General features: G+C 36.9%; 1 long non-coding RNA gene across 2 annotated transcripts in view; it reads left to right on the top strand.

Annotated features, from left to right (window-relative positions):
* The window catches only part of LOC122813037, a 532,484-nt gene extending 515,694 nt beyond the window's left edge, over positions 1–16,790 (top strand). For both annotated transcript variants that reach the window (XR_006366626.1, XR_006366627.1), the window contains one exon: positions 16,263–16,790. This is a non-coding gene — a long non-coding RNA (uncharacterized LOC122813037). The remainder of the gene's footprint in view (positions 1–16,262) is intronic.
* The last annotated feature ends 4,162 nt before the right edge of the window (positions 16,791–20,952 follow it).

Raw genomic sequence — 20,952 nt, forward strand, 5'->3', positions numbered from 1 at the left:
ACCTCAGAGTAGGCGATATGCTACTGAGTAAAGCTGGAGTTTTTTGAGACGGTCAGTGTAGGGCATTTGTTTGAGTCCAGTAATCCTCTTTGTGAGGTACTTCTGTGGCCTTTCCAGCTGCTGCAGATGTCTTGTGAGGTACATTCCAAAAGGGGTGTTGTACTCTATAATGAGTCTAATGAGTGTCGAGTAGAGGGGAACGATGATCTCTTTTTTCCTGGATGAGAACCCTTTTATGATGAGGTGTGCCACATAGAAGGACTTCCTGACTACTGTGGCAATGTGACTATCAAAGGAGAGACTACTGTCCACCTGGGTCCCAATGTCTCTTATGCATTTGGTGTTAAGTAGATTGCTGCCTATGTGGTAGTTCATGGGTACAGAGTTTTTACCAAAGGGGATGACACTGCACTTTTTGGCATTGAGCTTGAGGCCATGCCTCTGACAGCAGGCATCTGTCTCAGAGAGGCCCTTCTGTAGGATGTTCACATCATTTGGGGACTTGACTATGGCTCCTAGTTTGCAGTCATCTGCGAACTTCATTAGCCAGAGGCCTTCTGTGTTAGCCTGTACTTCAGAGAAGTAGATACCAAACAGGAGCGGTCCCAGGACAGAACCCTGTGGTGCTCCACTTGTCACTGGTTTGAGGTCAGATTTGGAGTCTGCAACTTTTACAGTGTGGGTTCTGTCAGTGAGCCAGCCAGTTGGCAACCCATCTTGTAACGTAGAGATTTATTCCTAGTTTATTGAGTTTAGCTATAATTCCAGAATGGGGGATGGTGTCGAAAGCCTTGGCGAGGTCAAGATAGGCTGTGTGAACCACCTTACCCTCATCTACGGCTTTGGTGACTGCCTCAAAGAAGTCGATCAGGTTCAGGAGGCTTGATCTGCCTTTCACAAACCCGAACTGGGTGGGATCCAGAGTTTGGAGGTTACCAATGTCTTTGTTTATGAGTTCCATGATGATACGTTCCATGGCCTTGCAGACCAGGCTCATCAGGCTAATAGGTCAGGCTAATAATACACAGGTTTGTGTATGTGGTGCTGAATGTTTTCTTGAGGTATTAAATGGTGTATTTACCCTTGTCTAAAATATGCAAACATAATGATATTTCTTGGCCAACTCTATCTAGTAGGCAAAGTATTCAGGCAGTGGAATGCTCTTCATGGACCCTGGCTGGCACTATTGGTATTGCTTTGCTTTTTGAAGGATCAGTAATTTAAAAAGAGAGTTGTGCTTGCATTTTAACATACTTAATTTGATTTTAAAACTTGTTGGTACTTCTGCCTTAAACAAGGTATGTGGCACATACCACCCAACTGTCCAGATTTTTGCTTTCATATTTTTGGTCAGTTTTCATAAAATTTGTGGATTTCTGGCAATCACTAAATAATGGTATACATTTGTGTTTCACACCATATCCTTCCAGAAATTCCTAACACAAAACCTGTTATTCTACCAACCTCCTTAGTGTATATTTAAAATTTGTCTCTATTTTGGGGCCTTTGCCCTCCCCCCATTACTTTAGGCTTTGTCCAGATTTCTTGCACTCAGGGGTACAGAGCTATAATGTGACATAATGTGTGCTGAAAAGTTCAGATGGTTTTGCCTTATACAGCTTTTCACCAAATGTCTTTTTGTTTTCAGTTATGTGACCTGGGTAATTGTTGCCTTAGAGTATTTTCTCTCTTCATTGCTTTATGTATAATCATATTCACCTCAAGCATTCTCATTTCTTGTGTGTTGTCCTGAGCCAGAAACCTTTCAGACAACCATGCACCCCAATATGCTTTTCTTACATAAAGTCCTTCTCACAGAGACACATGCAGTCTCATAAACCATTAAGCAGGGTTCCTTATAGCTTTTTTATACCTATATTTTTCTTTTTAATCTTCAGCCTGACTTTTGCTAGATCATTTTTAACTTCTAAGACAGGAGGTTGTCCACTGATGCTAAAATCCGTTCCCAGAAACTTATGATAGAGACAAGCAGAAACATAACAGATGCTTTTTGTGCTATTTCACTAATGCCAGCTATTTAGCAGATTCAGATGCAGAATTGTTTTTTTCTGGATAACACTGTTTATGTAGAAGTGTCACATCCCATAAGGATCTTAAGACTGTTGAGTAGGTGAAACTGTCACCTGTAGAAGCAGCTAACATCCTGTCTTAAAGGCATGGCATTTACAGGAGTGTTTTGTTCACATGTTGTTCCCGCATTAGTCAATACTCTTTGGATTACACCACATTGAGGCACTGTGGATAGTCACAGGAAGTATTACTGTAAAAACCTTAATGTGGGATGCAGTGGCATTCTTCAGTGGTAAACAACTGGTGTGTGCACTACCTTTGTTGAACGAGACACAACTAAACACAGTTTAAATCTGTTTAAAGTACAGGAAATAGCTAGAGTAAAGAAGTTATAAGTTGCTGCATGACCTTATGCTAGAGGGTATAGAAACAAGAAAATATATCTTTTAAAACATCATGTGAGAGACAGGTACAACAAAACATACCCAAACAGCCCTAGGTAATAGTCACACCTGACACACAAATCAGTCATCCTGCTGTTAGCGTTATCATAATTTTGAGCAGCTGTGTCATTGTAATCACTATTCAATCAGATTTCATGGCATTTGCACCTTGAGGTCTGCCTGTTAGCCTTTATTCTGTTTGACATCATCTTTGTTTATGTTTTGTTGTAGAAACCAGTCTGATGGACACAGTCTGTTGTTGGGTGGCTGAGGCAGAGTCACTTTTTTATGAGAAGACCAAATCACTTAAGTGGGAGGAAGGGGTGCTGTATGTGAAGCTTGCCTGGAGGTATAGAATATTATTTTTTCATTTTATTTTTTCTGTTTTAATGTCACCTTGGCAAGTTCATTTAGCAGACTGCCACTAACTCTTTAGCAGTAGTGCATCTCGCACCTCCTATAAGAAGACTTCCAGTTTTCAGTCTAGTGGTGAATAAATCTTGGAAGTTGTTCTGTAACCTCAGTGTAGAATAAGATGTGTTAACTAAGGGTGGGGATTGGGGTGTAAATGAAAGCAAACATCTGTGATTAGCGGGTCTTAGATAATGTGCGCTGAAATTTTCCTTGCTTCCTATACTCTTTGTCTGTGCTAAACCTGCTTATTATCAAGGCATTTTAGGGCAGAATGCAAGGGAGAAGAGAAAGGAAAACGGACATGTTTAAGGGGACTGAAAAAAGAACTCTTTACTCACCTTCCTCTATTGCTAGCTGTCTGGTAACAGTTTAATAGTCATGTTAATTAAGTTACTTAAAAGAAACTCAGAAATGCATAATGGTGTAATAATAATATTTTTCTTCTTATGATTACTGACCATCTACTACTTGAGATAACTTCCAGTCTCTGGGTCTCCACCTGTATTATAATTTTGTTTTGGTGTAATGGGCATCCATCGACACTTATCTAGTATGATAGGACTGTGACTTGATCCATGTGGGGGGGGGGGGTACAAAGAGGAGCATGGAGCAGGTTGTATCCTATATGCTGCCCCAGGATTTTTTTCTTGCTACCCCTATTATCCATGGGCATGCTGGACTATGTCACAATGTGGAAGCCACCCATATTTATATGGTGGCTCATCTCAAATTTTTTTCACCCACAACAGTTCAGCAATCCCTTCTGTCTTGACTTCATTCTCAGTTCCAGAGTTCATACCCTGGATACATCTCCATTACCCTCACAAAATATCCAACCCTCAAGGAAATGAGCAGGCATCACTTTACCTTCAGGTCATCTGTGTCCTAGATGGAGTGTCATCAATCTACACTATAGGGCTGGTTGTATCATAACTAAACCTGAACTAAAAGTCTTTTCTCAAATTTATAGACCAGAAGAGGTAACCATATGAAATCTTGGAACCCACTTTGCCGAATCCCATTATGTGGAGACCAGATAGTGGAAAACCCAGACTTACATATACTAAGTCTGAGATTGCCATTTCTCAGAATATTCTCTTTTCTCTGAAGTTTTGCAATCTTGTTGGTATATATAAATTTGGTGAGATGTTGGTGGCTTGGTCCCCACCATCAGCAGGACTTGCTCCCAAGCAAAAATAAATAAATAAAAACAAGTTAAAAATAGAATAGTGATGTTCAAAATTCCATCTTCTCCTGCATTTTTGATCTTTTTTCATTGAATCTCTGGACTTGGCAAAGCAAGGTCTCGAGATTTCAATAGGGAGCCCCTGAGGAAGCAACATGATTGAACTCTAAACCCCAACTTCATAGCCTTAAAGCATCTAAACTATCTTAAACTTCCCAATATCCTTAAATTTAACCAACTAAATGAAGCCCATAAAATGTTATACACTCAAGACAAATGCCTCTCCCTAACAATTATGAGCTTGTACTCACCATCCTGCTCTCTCAGATCAACAGACACATTCCTGGCTACTATTACTTCAACAAATAACTCATATGGGGATACCCTTTACCCCCCATCTGCATCCATCCTCTGGAATCTTCTACATGCAGCGCATCATAACATCAACACTGCACAGTTTAAACCACTACTTACATCCCACATCAGGATGGAGAGTTCAGTGGACAAAGGTTTCTGGCAAGTTCAGTTCAAGTCAGATGCAATAATACTCCCTAGCACACAAGGTTCTGGCAAAATAGCCCCCATTATCTGATTGCTTTTTCTAGTACTTGTGCCACTTTGAATCATTTGGGGGAAGGGGCTATTAATGTTTTTTTAATGACTGCAACCACAGTGCTCAAATGTTGTGGAATCAGGGAATATATTCCCTCTACTCTAAGGTACAATAGCCTTAAAGTTAATATGCAAGGCTGAAGTACACAACCCTCTACTTTGGGGTTGCAGGAGCTGAAGACTGTTGCAGAATTGCTTATAAGATGTTACAGTGACATCTGACACTATAGGAAGTTACACCTTATTTCTCAGAGTAGTGAAATTTGTTAGTATGGGTCTTGCTGTTCTGATAAGGAGACATTGCGCAGGAAAGTATGGAAAATGCATAGAACCTGCACGCCACTTCCCAGTCCTGTGGAATATAGCTAGTTGTGTTTGTAGCAAGTTGAAGTACTTTCAATAATTTCATAATAGACTAATAAGTGATGTTAAAAATATTTAAGATGTGGAAATATCACCTGAAGAAGCAAATTATTTTTTTATAGATCTGTATTTGTTAAAAAAATGCAACAGGGCCTTTTGTTTAGGAAGGAGAAAATGCCAGGGATTATAAAGTGACAGTAGGGATTGTGTAGGAAGTTTCTCTAACCATTTTGGCAGAGTGCTTTTAGGAGACAGTACAAGAGACTATTGTAAATTCAAAGACACAGACGTTTGCAGATGGCTGTTGTCAGGAAGAAAAAATAGAACAACTTCTTAAAAGTATGAGGGGATGGTGTAAGTATGAGAAATTAGATATTTTTTATAGAATTACTTGTGCTGGAAGTACTTGGTAAAGGTAAAATATAAGAAAATGGGTTGCATACTCTATTTTCATGTAATGGATGGAGGAATGTGATTATGCTCTGAAATCAGAGAAAGGACAGGTTTGTAAAGCACCTTTCTGACATCAGGAAGGTGCTTAACATGCTTTTGTTAATCACCCCTCACCTATGTTAGGCACTAGTCCTATGCTAGTGCATTAACAGTAGTCACCAAACAATAGTATCAGTTGCAAATTAAAAACAGACACTAAACACATCCCTCAGCCTACCTTTTTGGCCAAGGGAAGTGTTTTTAATTTTTAGCTTCTTGATACATTTCTGTGGTGGCCTTTCTCTGTGTGACAGCAGTAAGAGTATTATTGCTTTCAAAGCTGTAAGACAATCAATGCTCCTGAATTTTTTTTCTGTAACTTTGTAGTACACTGAAGTAGTTCAGATTACATTGACTGGGTCTTTCTGATCATATCCCTCCTTAAGTGTTCTTAATATGGATATCAAGAAATATACCTCCTCTTCAGGTTAGCCCTTGATGTGAACTTATTGGCATCCATGTCTCAAACAAGTAAACTGAGTATGATTGGAGACCTGACCATATTACTGTTATGCATTAGCTTTGGCAAGCCAACTGGTTTCAGACTCATTTAAATTTCCTGGCACCACAATTTGTTTCAAGTTAGGCCCTCTTTGGGGATCTTGAGTGTCTTCAGGATAGATGATGATTGCTCCAGGCTTACTGTCATCCATGAACTTGGGTCAGCCAAAGGCCTGTAATGCTATTTTTGACATCAGAGAAGTACATGTCAAATAGAAGTGATTCCAAAACAAAGTTTTGGGGTATGCCAGTGATAAAACTTCTCTTTGAGGATAGTGTGCCATTACATCTACTAGGGTGGTGTCTATTATTGATTCAGTTGGCAATGCAGTGGGTTACAGAGGTATTTGTATGGAGTTTGAGCACTTTGTTGATTATGCCAGAGTAGAGTATAGTGACAAGAACATTAATTAAATTGACTTAAGCTGGGTGCATGGTGTTACCCTCATCTAGTCATTTGGTGACCCTTTCAAAGGAATCAGCTAATTTCAATAGTCATTATCTCCCTTTTGCAAATATTTTAAATACGGGCATTAATGGCCTTCTAGCTTGCCAATATACCAAAACACTTGTTCCCATAATAAGAGTCCAGGCTGTTCCTCAAAAATATCTAAACTTGTATTTACTATAATGTAATTTGGTAGAATGTTCCATGCATCGGCTACTCTGTCAGAGAACCAATTAGCACACTTCTCAGTCCTATAGAATCTTCTGCATAGGTTGTGTGATGATTCTGTACTACTTTTTGATAACCCCAAACATTCCCAGAGGTAGTTGTCTCTAAATGCCATATATACCTGAATAAGATCTCCTCTTAGATATCTGTAAGAGACACTGTACAAGTTCAAATATTTTAGTCTTTCATAATAACTTAAATTTTCACATCCATGGATGCCCTTGGTATATTTCCACTGTACTCTTTCCAGTTTATCATGCTTGTTTTCGTATAGGGCTTCCATATTGTTATTCCTTACTCAGGTTTGGGTCTAATGTAATCAACAAACAATGACTTCATTATTTTTGGTTTCCTAGACTTTATAAAACTTTTTATACACCTATAGTTTTGTAACTATCATTAACCAATTGGTTGATATGATTAGAAAAACTCATAGTTGAATCTTCTTAAATGAGTCTACAGTTTCAATCACTGTGTGCTGTATTAAATATTCATTTTTCAATTTATGTCTCCCAAATCTCATATGCTTAGTTTTTGATGTATTTATCCGCATATTATTCTCCTGTGCCGACATGGTCAATTTAGTCATGTTATTTTGCAGACATGCCTTATCACTAACACATGTAATCAGCTTCCCCAATTTCAGGTCATCTGCATATAGACTGTAGAAAACCTCAGATGAAAAAGTTAGGTTTGAAAGATACAATCTAAACAAGTAAGAGCCTAGGACAGAGCCCTGTGAGACACCCTGATTGCAACCAAGGATTTCACCTATCCAGTTGGTGTGTGATACTTGCCATGGCCTATTTGTAAGCCATGCAGCTATCTGTCTTATCAAGAGTACATCAATACCTAGTTGTACTAATTTATTGATCAGTGTTTTGTGTATGATCTTGTCAAATGATGAAGTTAAATCTATATAAATTACATTACAGCACAATTTTTCATTCATAGCTGTTATTATATTGTTATAGAACATCATGTTACAGGTGGTAATAGATCTGCTTTCAATATATGCATGATGATATATGGTTTCAAGTCCCAACCAACCCACCTCTGACAACATCTTATCCAATATTACCTTCTCCATTATTTTTTCCACAACTTGAAAGTAGACTTAAGGGTCTGTATGACTCTGGGTTAGTCCTACTCCCCTTTTTCTTAAAAACAGGCTTAATAAGCACGTCTCCAATCTTGAAGAATCTCCCCATATTTATATGATCTAGTGAATAATAGATATAATGGTACTGTAAGTTCTTGCTGCAGTGTTCTTAGGTCATTGCTATTAATTCCTTCTCCTCCCTGTGCTTTGTTTGGATCCAGTTTGCGCAGTTCTTTTTCAATATAATCTAATTTGATTCCAGTATCTGGAGTTACCTGGATGTCAGTCAGACAACTTATCACCCTTTTGTAGAACCAAACTGTTTTGCATAAGATTTTTGTAAAATATATCTATAATCTGTTGTGTCTGAGAATAAATTTTAAAATCTACACACAGTTTATCAGTTTGCGTGTCTTTACTCCTTCCACATCTTATGTATCAATAAAAAGGTTTTCTATTATGCTCAATAGCTTTATATAAATTTTCTTTAAGTTGTTCTTAATCTTGTCTCACAATATGTTTAATCTGTTTGTCTAGCTTTTTTATTTCAGTTTTCAAAGTTGTAGTTCAACCTGTCTTCCATTTCTTATATTTTTGTCTCTCACTTTAATCAGATTATGGAAATATGTAACCCTGTTGTTGTATGCCTAGATCCTGATGTTAAACATTTTTTGATTTTTTGCACTCAAACAATTTTTCTTTCAAAACTTTCCACATTCCATCTGCAGTTTTTCCACTGAACACCTCTATGGATTGTAAGCTCCCTATTTCCATGTTTATGAAGTCCATGATGAGTCTGTAACATTGAAAATGATGATGGTATTATAGGTCTGTAGCAGCAAGGGTCCATGGTGTGGCTTTCTTTGTGCATTGGAAATACTACAGCTCTTATCCAGGCTTCTGATACATATGCAGTTGAGGTACTGTGGTTGAATAGTGTATAGAGGAGGAATGATAGTGCAGTTGTTTCAGATCTTCTCATTGTATTTTAGTGTATATAGTGTAAATAGTGTCATGATCTTCTTTCCAAGAGTTTAGATGGGGTATAGATTTTGGGTATATGTGGGAGTATTTGCTTTAGGGTCATCGAGGGTGGGGGTTGTAGAACTGTCTCATGTCCGCATCAAATGTAAGGATGTTGGCTTTGAAGAAGTATCTAAGCATTTAAACATGGTTAGGTTACTTGTTGACATGCACAGTTATTGTATGGTGAACAGCACAGGGCAGTGCAGTGATCTGGTTTGTCCAGGGAGGTTGTTAAAATCAGTGAGGAGCAGTCAGGGGCTGTGTTTGTGAGGACAAGACCAAGTATGCTGGTCCCCTCTACTGGGGAGGGTGGTACTAACCAAGTTTCTTTGCAGTGGTAAAGTGCAGGCAGCATTACAGATATTTATTTATAGAGGTGTGGACAGTCCAACTTATGGAGGATAACTAAAGTTCCCTGAAAAGATAATGTTTAGGTTTATGAAGATGGACTTCAGTTTTTTAAGATATGTTTCTTGATTTGCTGGTTTCATGGCTGAGGTTCTGTAGTTGGTCAGGATATGGTGTGAGATTTTGTTTTCTTTTATTAGTATGTTTGATTTTCTTACAATCCCATAACACACATTTTGATTTGTTAATGATGTCTAATGCCCATCTTGGAAATAATTCAGTTGGTGCTTATAAAGCAAGGGCTAATAAGCAAGCAATGAACCCACAACTGGAAAAAATGTTATACCCTCATCTTTCTTCAAAACATTATTCTTTCTTCAGCTATATTGGATTGTAATAACTGCTCATACAATTAAGCCACTATTATCAGCTCTGACTAAAGGGTTATCCTTTGTCCCAACAGCACCTCATCTAAACCTAAGCGGGGTGTAACTTGACTACTTGGAACAAGTATGAAGTCATCACTGCATGCCTTACTTGGAGGCATTTCCCCATTTGCTGTTCTTTAACTCCTACCATTTTTTTATTCAAAGGTTTTAAGGATTTAAAATTAAATTCCATACTGGGACAATATCTCCCTGTAGCTACGTGTACCAATAAACGCTTTATTACCTTTCTTAAGGGCTAGGTGACCCCACATTGATGCTTCTAATATTACTAGTAAGGGTATTGCCAATGCCCTATTATGCACCTTAAAGGAGAACTGCACCTACAGACTGAAAAAAAACATGTTTATTTCATCATGTCTTGATGTTTCCTATATTTTGACACCATTTTTGGACTCTATATACTTTTGTGTATATTTTTAAATGTAATTGTTTTAGTCTGCTTCTAGGTATCCCACATTGCAGTGCTTGGCTTTAAAGTATTACATCATGGCCCCTAAGCTGCTGTCAATGCATTGACTTTACACGTGTTTTCTCATGCGCCCTGCTTTCTTTTAGTTAGTCATGTTTAATTAACATTTCTTGCTTTTCAATGACTACTTAAAAGACAAAGATAATTACACAGAACAGTATTCTCAGTGCCTGCTACTACTTTTTATTTCTAAAATGGCAAATTTTCATTCTTTTGTTATGCCTGAGTTGTAGTCCTAAAACTCATCTCCCCTCCTCTTAAACACCTCCCCTACATATCTGTAAAAGTGGCACATTTGAGCTGTTTGCTGCTGTGATTGATAGATCACAGCAGGAGATGTTCTTGTGTTGGAGGTATTTTTTAAGCCATGTATAATAGCTTAATTTGCAGCTATAGACAATGAACTTTCCTTTCTTAACATTTTATCAGTTTACAGGGCTTCTCAGTGGCTTTTTAATGGTACGCTATAGAAGATGCACAATGACCGAGTCTATCATGTAAAGCCCAGGATGTTTGTGTAGTCGCTACATCTTGATGTAGTCACTACATCTTGATGAACTGGTACTATGGAGCAATTTGCATCAAGGATTGAAATAATTTCTTGCAGGGAAAAGTGTTTTTGGTGCTAAAGCAAGATTTTTATCTGACCTGTTTAGCTGAGACTTTTTTAATGGAATACTTTGATTGCATAGTGTTTACAAACCCATAGGAATGCATGTAAATGCCTGTTCTAGCAGAACTGTGATTTCTTAATTTTTACATAATTTCAGTGTCATTATTCATCTGAAACAGTAGTTGAAATTGACTGGCTTCAATTATGTTTCACCAAATTAGCCATGTGCTGCTATTTGTAGTTTGCAAAATTTTTTCAGTCAGTTCACATTTTAGTATATTTTCCTTCTCATAGATGTTGAATTTTGAAATGCACTCTATGACTTGCTTTTTGCTAAAACCTTTTAACTTCTTTTAGTGATGTTGTTGAAAAAAAATGTAGTAAGAAATGGCATTCAGTAATTTTTGCATACCATTCCAGGATTTCTGTTGATGATCACAGTATTCAGGTATATTCCATGTCCAGACATTGCCATAGCACGACTACATTGAATTATAATATTATGGTATCTGGAAGAAAGCTTCACAGCTAAAGTTAGACTGCTGAGTTATGGTGTTGGCCAGAAAAGATGACTGATGAACCATTGCAGGAGCTTTAACCTCAGGAAGAACTTCAGAGTTGATTATATTAAATTGGAGGATGTGTGGGACACAGCTTCTGGCATGAGGTTTGGGTAGGGACACTACATTGCAGCCTCTCACAGCAAAAACATCATGGCCTTTTTCCCTAGTCATATTTTTCATTCAGCAATGCAGTTCATCCTTTTTGGCTTAGGCACTGATAGGTTAAATTTTGTAATTGCATAATACAGAAGACCATCTCTCCAGCTTCTTAGAGCTCACAGCATAGTGCCATTGGTCAGTGGAGCCAGCCTACATAAGTAATTATAGAGCACTGCAGAATTAAGGGTAGCATCTCACAGACCTTCAAGTGGTGCCTTTGTTGTTATCTTTGTTGGAAACAAAGGCATACATCATGGATGAACAGTACACTGACAACTAAATGTAGGTACCAGATTTACACATGGACAGGTATTCCAGCAGCGTTTCTATCAAAAGCCCATTTTTTCTTGGGATTTGAGATTTTGAGACTCTTGCAAAGTATACACACTGTAATGATTTTCTGAAGAGCTTTTGATAATGCATGTTGCTAGTGTTAAAAAAATGCCTGATTTAGAGTATCATTTGGGTACCATCAAATCTATAATATTTTGATTAGCATAAACAGGCCTGAAAGCCTACTAGGCCTAAAGTATTGGGGAATTTCAAATATCTTAAATGGTGACAAAAGAAAGACTGTTAAGCAGTTGTCAAAGTTGGGGAGTAATAGTATAACTCACATCAGGTAATTTACCTCATAATGTCTAAATAAGTCTGTTGTTTTAAGTGCAGTGAGAAAAATATATTAAGCTTCAAGGGATACAACAGCTACACAGAATATCTGTATTGTCTGTGACTTTGAACCTTAAGTTGCAATTTGACATGTTCTGTGTTACTATCTTTTTAACAGCAGTATGTAAACTAACAAGGCAAAATGCAGCATGTCTTTTTGGCTTAATGTAAAACTGGAAACTTCAGATAAATCAACAATAAAGATTTAAACATAAATTCAAGTTCTCCTAAATAGCAATGTACCCCTGACATCTGTCTTAATTCCCCTCATTTTAAGGACATTCATAATTCTGGTAAAAGCTTGAGATCTATACCTTCCAATATTATATAGCAATCAATACTTGAATATATTTTTACCCATATTATTCAGAGATTATGCAAAACTCTGTTACTTCTGTGAAGTCTCCTGCATCATAGAGTATTTGATATTATACCATGACCCCCCCATTAATATTCCAAAACATGCATGCTGATTGGCCAGTGTGCATGTTGTAAATCGACTTATACTAATGGAAAAAGGTCCGGTCGCCCGGACTTTTTCCATTAGTATAAGTCTCTTTTAAAACACTGTCTTGCTATGTTAAAAGAGTTTAACATAGCGACACAGGTTTAAAAAAAGCAACAGAGATATCCGTTGCTTTTTTTAAAGCTGTCTCGCTATGTTAAACTCCTTTAATATAGTGACACAGTGTGTAAAAAGCAACGGAGATCTTGCTTTCTCCGTTGCTTTTTTTTTAAACCTGTCTCGCTATGTTAAATGGGTTTAACATAGCGAGACAGCTTTAAAATAAGCAACGGAGAAAACCTCAAAAAGATTTAAGGAACGGATTTAGGAACATTTATGAGATATTTAAAAAAAGAAGTCTAAAATGCTTTATTTAGACACATTGATATACACAGCGATCATACGTTCAATGTTTTAGTTATTAAGCAAGTACAATTTGATCTACAAGGTTTTATTATGAATGAACACTAGGAAAAAAGTAAACTAAATTGGCAGATAAGATTGGATGCCACTATTTTTCCAGGCTTAAATGAAGCTTGCTCTGTCGATTCTGTTTCAAAATTAAAATACTTTGGTGTTTAATTACATATTTAAGGGGGGTAAACTGTTTTATTATTGTGGTTTTTGGATTGGCTGTTTTTTTTATCATGTGATTTGAAACACGCACTATTTAAATGTATTTTGGATTATGAAATTTTAGTTCCGAAGAAGTTCCATTTAAAGATCTATGTGCCATTCTGTGTTTATGATATAGTGTATTGAAGACTCCCTGATGAAAAGTTGGGACACAATGCTGACTCCCAAAACACTGAAAAAAACCCACTGAAAATACAGAAGTGCAAATATCAAATATTGCTCTTTTTCTTAATTTTTTTTTCCCGGGGGCATTCCCCCCTTCACTACCAAACTTAAATATTTTAACTTTATCAATGACATACTTTGGTGACAAGGGAATATTCCAAGAAATGTCAGTCTTGGACTTAATGTATGTAAGTCCAGGTTTTCACTCATTTACTCTCCACATTCCATGACTGCATTCTGAGTCCTGACATTCAGTTATTGAACTTATGTCATTCTTCAGGGGAGTTTGCATTTGTCTCATGAGATGTTGATAAAAGGTAATTTAAACATGTCTTTATACATATGTGATTATGTTATGCATGGGTCTGTTTTTTGGGTGTTGCACGGATCTGCTATTGACCTTTTAGTGTGTTCTTTAAGTCAGCTGTTGCTTTTATTGAGAATTAATTTCAGTCTCTGACTACAATAATAAAAACATTGGTAAAATATTAATATATGTATCCAGCTTCTAAGCGGAATTTTGTTTGCAATGATAGATTAGCATTGATTGGGATTTCTGATGTGATGTCCTGTCTCAGCTTTTACTGCAGTTCATCTAAACTAAAAACTAAAACTAACAAAATAATGCAATTTGCTTTTGGGGTGGTGCAAATCACTTGAAGCATGCATGAGTGTGAAGATGGTAAGGGGAATCCTTTCTTCCTTTTTATCTTTGTAACAAGCGCAAACCCCAAGAACACTGCATTGTGGGTAAAACTGTAAGTTGCATACAGTTCTTCAGTAATTTGGAGTTGAATATGATGTGTTATGAGTAACCGAAGTATGCCTACTTGCATTATTGCGAGGTGTTATTTTTTGCCTGGCATAACTTTCCAATTCTTTCTAGGATCTACATACAGAAGAATTACAGTTGTAAAAATGTTAATCATTAGAGTTCTAGCTAGCCTTGCTTGGAAGCTGGGAAGAGAGATATTGAAGTGACAAGATGGCTGTGGCAGGCAGTGATGTATGCCAGAAATACTTTCTGAGATGGGCAAAGTTACTTAATGGACTTACATTAGACTAAGCGTGCACATGAATGAGGTGGGGTAGTGCTTGTTTGGGGCAGTTGGCTGCTATGTTTCTGTCAAAATATCTGTTTGCCATGATGGTTTCTACTTTTTCACTTTCTTTGTGGTTGTTAATTAGCATTCCTCAGTCAGCTAGATTAGTTCCTTGGGTCTATATTATATGTTCAAAGTTTGAAAACTTCAAATGTTAAATAATCAAATTTAAATGTTCGAAGTTTCAAACATTGAACATATAATAAAAGAAATAAAAAAACAAACGGAACTTACCTGACTAGTATTGGCAGGGGGGCAAGCCCCCATGCACCCCCCACACCCCCCGCTCTCTAAATATACCAACTCCAAGACCACACTATATTGCAGCAAAGGGAAGATTTCCCCTAATGCACTGTAGTGCGGTCTCGGACTTGGTATATTTAACCAGAGGGGGGGTGTGAGGGGTGCATGGGGGCTTGCCTCCCTGCCTACAGCCGTTAGTTTTGGGTTTGGGTTTTTTTTTTTACGTATGTTCGAAGTTTTATAACTTCGAACACTTAAATTCGATATTTTAATGTTCGAAGTTATAAAACTTTGAACATGTGATATAGACCCAAGATCCTTCACGGAGGATTTGGGCTTTTCAAATTGTATGCTAAATTTCTCTCCCAAAAGAATATTTGTCTTAAAAGACTGTCTGACATGCAAACACTAAATTAACATGTAAATCAATAGAGAACAACTCTGTCTTTACAATGGTGCAGCCAAGGTACACAAACCATTTTTTCCAGTATATACCATCCTTTGAAGAGGAATTGCAAATCACTTGAGGTATTCTTGTCCTAAACAAAATGTTTTCATTGTATAGTGATGTCAACAGGTAGTTACTGTTGCTGAAGTGCCGATTTGCTTTCTATGGAGATATTTATTTATGCTTGAAATAAGCTTCAGCCTGAAGCCTTTGAGACATAGGTGGTCACTTTCAATATTAGTGGAGATTTTTGAACTTTTGTCACCAGATCAATGAGTGCCATGTTATACTGTCAAAAAATATAAAAATTGTGTCTGCCGAAAGAGCCATTCTGAATTCCTGCATTTTACAACACAGTACCATACTTGAATCATCTGCAGATACTTTTTCATAATGCTACTAAAACGTTGAATGAAAATATAAATCACTGCATAAAAGTGCATGTGGAGCATTGGTTTCTGCAGGCATGTACTGAAATTTTGTTTTGGATACAGTCTAATTTTTCTCTTATTGAGGTCATAGGTATGACTAGAGCAATAGTTCACAAATAAATGTAACATAATCACACTGTGAAAAAGAGGAAGAAATTAAATATGAGAACATGATGTATCTGTTTTGTGCAAAGGTCTACGGTGTTACAGAATAATAGAAGTGATACTCACCAGCAAGTTAATTAAATCAACATTTAATTATGGCCTGGCATTTGTGTTTAAAAAAAAAATCCTTCAACATCGGATAACAGTTGGAAAACAAGGCGCATTTTGCTGCTTTATGGGCTTACAAAGCTTGATAATGAAGGAAATATTGTTAATGAAATGCCATGAATAAACTGTTAAAATATCATAGACTGTATGGCATTTGTTCTAAAATGAACTGCATTTCACTGTGATTTAAAAATACATTATATTTGAGTTGTAGCTGGGGAAAATCTTCATATCTCTTGGTGAGTTTAATGTTTTGATTCTGGACAGGTTATCATATTACTTTTTTCAGTCTGGGGGGTGGAGTATGTGATTGATGTATTTGTTTTTCCTTGTTTTCAAAAGGTGCACAGAAGAGAACATTGCCTGATTGAAGTGCCAAGCGAAAGTGACTCAACTGTCTGTAAATATTTGGTCACAAGAACAATATGATAACGGATGGCCAAGAACAGCAGAGGAATGTGCAGATGTACTGAGTGTTTTATTATGGCATATGCTCCAAGCCGGCCAGGGGGTATTCCAACACCACTTTATTAAGTCTGAGTGTCACAGTGTAACTTTACTCCAGGTCACTTACTGTTACACAGGAAGTATTAAAATATTGCTGTGCCTACACTGCCATGCCTGTCATGTGTATAATTTAAAAAATGTAGTTTTAATAATAGACTTTTTTACTTTCCAAATTTTAAAAATTATGTTTACATTAAAAATACTTCCCACTTGTAAATTGTTAAACAAAGGTGTACCTGGTTCTGATTATATGTCATTGTTAAATTCTTTTCAATATGCTATTTTGATTTATGGCTTTATTTGCATGAAAAGTGGTAAGCTATTGTGTGTGAAGATGAATGAATTAAAAAAAAAGAAAAGAAACACAGGCTATAACTGGTATTTATTGTTGGACTTGAATAACCATTTCCTTTTAAATACTACACTGGTTGACTTTGTGGACTGTGAATGACAAGAAATTTTCTGAACACAAAAGTTGTGCTATTTAACCCGTTACACTTGGAGAACCGGAAAAGTAAGCTTTCTTTTTATCCCTCCCATAGTCCCTGAGCTTCCATGAGAATACCATTTGTCTGATGCTAGATATTTTAGTTAATTAATAGTCTCATTCCATCATTGGTTAACTGGTTGTTTCTAAAGAAAAAAAGAAACAGGCTTGTAGGTAATAAATTCTGCTTAACTGATCTGGTGTTTCTATTCCTGTTCCCGTTGGACAAGCTCCATGTTTTAGTTAACATACAGAACATTGCTTCTCCATTGTATCAAAGTAGTGCTGTGTTTCTGTTCCTCGTGTTCTTCAATGTTTTTACTGTGTTTGCCTCCATGAAACCTAATGGTGTTCATTTTTATCAGAATTACCCTGGTTATCCACCCAATATGTGTTACTTGCTTCTTCTTGTTCTAGCACATGTTTTACTGAATGCTGCTACCTTCTTGGGAACTGAGTACCTTGAGGTTCATTCCCCTTCCTTAAGAGTGTGCGTTTAAAAACTTTAGATCCTTCACAGGCCCTTGGCTGTAAATGTGGTGCCATTTCCATTTTAGAGATGGTATCTGCATAACTGCACAATATCAGCCATTGGTTTGCACAGAGGGATACTTGCTGAATGTTTTTGATTGGTCAATTCATTTCTAGCAGGCCAGTATCTTCTCGTACGTTTCATTCATTTAATATGGCTGACATTCGCATATGTTTCCACTTCTTTATCCTCTCCTCCTCCTAAGATTTTGAACACTCTGCATAGTCATTCAGTCTCTCTATGAGGACCTTGTTCACGTTTTCCACTATACGTGGATCATGTTGAGTACTATCCCTATTTTTTTTCCACTTTCCACACCATTTTTTTCACTTCTTACCACAAGAGCTGCCTTTGATTTTTTTCTGTACGTTATTTTTCACTCCTTGGTAACCACTGTAAATGAAAAACTTTGAGAAATTTAAAAGTTGCAGCTGAAAATACTGCAAGACGTCTTTTAAATGCAGTGCTATCCCACATCACGTTGCTGCATAATTTCAATTTCCTTTTTGTGACAACTACACTGTACATTATGGCATATCGGTATGTTGCAAAACAAACAGGAAATATAAGCAGACTCTGATCAGGTGAAACTAGACAGTAAATTAGACTGGTATAAATGTAAAGAAAGGTAATTTAGATAAGGCTGTTGGCCAAGAGGTTCACTGTGTGCTCTTTTGTGAGTTATTTTGCCCATTGTATTTTTTTTGCCTTTGTCTGGCTTTTTTTTCTCATGCATGTTATGTGTTAGAAACTAAGCATTCACAAATGCTAAAAGAGGTTTTGTGTCTTAGCTGCTATGCTGATATGTCATGCAATTTATTCCTGTCAAGAATGAGTTAATTTTTTTGCTGTTGTTTGTTTCAAGAGATTCTAAACGTATAGATACATTTGGAAGCCTATTCTGAGTCCTGTGCCTTGGGCCAAACAGCTTAGAGGCAGGTTTCAGTAGTAGTGAGTTCTAGCATCTGAAACTGGTTATTATGTTTTACCTTCCTTAAACTCCTGTCTTTTGAATGAGGTAATAAATGCCTTCCAGGTCAGTAATGTTCCCTTCATTACTTTTCAGCTGTCCAAGCTTTCACAGAATGTACAGATTTTTGTCTCATATTTTTTGGTCTGCTCCTCATAAAATTTGTGGTTTTCTGGCATATTGTTAAGACTTCATTATCCTTCAGAAAATCCATACTGACATAGCACCTTTTATTCTAGCAACTTTCTAAGTTTATAAGAGCAATATTTAAAATCTATCCTTATTTTTGTCCCTTCGTCCCTTCATTATTTTGGCATTATCCATATTTCTTGTGCTAACAGTGTGAGACATATGGAACTCTTTTAAAGACTGTGTTTGTTATGGGTGGCCTTTGTGTGCAATGTTTTCTGAATAAATAATGTCAAGCCCTCATTCACAGAAGGTACTAATGCAGGCCATATGATAACAATAAGGACTTTAGGCTTCTCCACATGTTCTTACTATATAAGTATATAGTGCCCATCCATGGGATAGCAAGTCAAGCCTCTCATGCTGGCAAGAAATTTTAGTTTTTTTTCTACTGTGGCATTATTTGGCAGCTTATAGTATGGTTCTGAAGATATAAAAATGTTTAATGCTCATTTTTAAGCTGCCTATGGATACACATTATGTAAGCAGGCTTAAATATGAAGGAGGGCATCTGAAGAGTTATTAGTTAATCTAGTTTAGAGAATGGGCAAACTGTACATCAGCACCCTGATTGGAGAACAAACGTTCTCCAGCAAAGTATTAATAGGTAATGCCCACTAAAAAACAAGTCCGCCACTTCACGGCAGCATATCAAGCTGCCATGGAGCTTGGACAGAAAAAAAAAAACAGCTGCCATTATTGTACGCTCACTAAGTAACACTTCTGCTGTTTAGCGAGTGTAAAATTAAAAAAAAAAAAAGAAAATTAAAAGAAAAATAGAAAAAGTGTGTGTGTTTATGTCTGTGTGTGTGTGTGTGTGTGTGTTTATGTCTGTGTGTGTGTGTGTGTGTGTTTGTGTGGGTGTGTGTGTGTAAGTGTATGTGTGCATGTCACTGAAAGTGAGATTGATCAAGCCATTATTTTACACTCTCTAAGCAGCGCTTTTGCTGTTTAGCAAGTGTAAAACTAAATATAACAGAAAAAAACTGTGTGTGTATGTATATGTTTCTGTGTGTTTTTGTTTGTGTTTCTGTCTGTGTGTTTGAATGTGTGCTTGCCAGAAAGCAAGGTGTGTGTGAGTGCGAGAGAGAGAGAGTGAGAGAAAGAGAGTGAAGACTGAGAGCAATCAAATACTGGCAGCAGCAGCATTCAGGAGGATTACGTACTTCTAGTTCTTAGATCTAGTTAACTGAATAAAACCTAAAATAAAGGGGGAGCAAAGGCTCGTGACCTTTTAGCTCAAGAAATTTGGATAAAGCCTGAAAAAAAGGGGACCAAAGGCTCGAAAGTAGGAACAGATTTTAAATGTCATATGTAAAAAAATTAAAAAGTAAGTTGAATAACAGGATTTGTATTAACATGTATTTTCTGAAGGAAATAAAGTCTGAAAGTTGAATGTATGTCATTATTTAGTGACTTCAATCCCCAATGACTGGCAAGAAACCATTTTAGCAGTAAGGGACCAAAACATAAAGAAATATCTAGATATTTTTAAAAATGATATATTTTGGATGTAAAATGCTTCCTCTAACACCATTTACATATACTACAGTAACTTTGTAATGTTAGGCGGAAGAACTATTTTACATCAAATATATATAAAAATAATATAGTAGTAAAAAATATAAATAAGTAAGTAAAATGCAACAATTTTACAGAGACCCCATTTTCTGAGTGCAATAATGCACTCCAGGGTGTGTGTTAATGTGTAATTAATGCCCTTTCACGGGTGTAGAGGCTTGACGCCACAGGCTGAGGGCCTCATAACACCCCTGGGGGTCATTAACTACACATTAACACAAACCTTGTCAGGCATTATTTTTTGCTTAATACACAACCAGATGTTACAGGTTATGTACTCTCCTTCATTTTATTGCCCCAAGGGCGGTGTGTGTTTCAGTTGTTTTGCATTATTAAAGTACAGCATAGACTCACGTATACAGTTAAGCTCCTTATTTTTCTCTCACTCTCTCTCTCACTCTCTATCTCCGTACATTGCTACCATGTTAGTGTGCTTTCTCCCAAATAAAAGCACTTTACACAAGGAATGGTTAGCTGATACTTACACCCTGAACTGAACGGTCATCTGGTCACCACAGAACATAGTACTGTTGAAGCCATGCCTGATCTCTTTGGTGACCAAATCGCTAAATATGCCGTGTGCATATGACAAAGATGTGTAATAAAATCCAGACACATTGCTAGTTAATTGTACAAGCAAGTGGTGTAATTTCAGATGAAGGTTAACTGGTATCTTATATCAGTAAAGAGTCTATAGATAAACATACTCAGTATTTCATCAGTCACTTCCTATTTGCGTCTTTCGGCTTTTCCCGGTTAGGGGTCG

Source organism: Protopterus annectens, chromosome 10.part0, assembly GCF_019279795.1.
Source record: "Protopterus annectens isolate FY-2018-M chromosome 10.part0, PAN1.0, whole genome shotgun sequence".
NCBI lineage: Eukaryota > Metazoa > Chordata > Ceratodontiformes > Protopteridae > Protopterus > Protopterus annectens.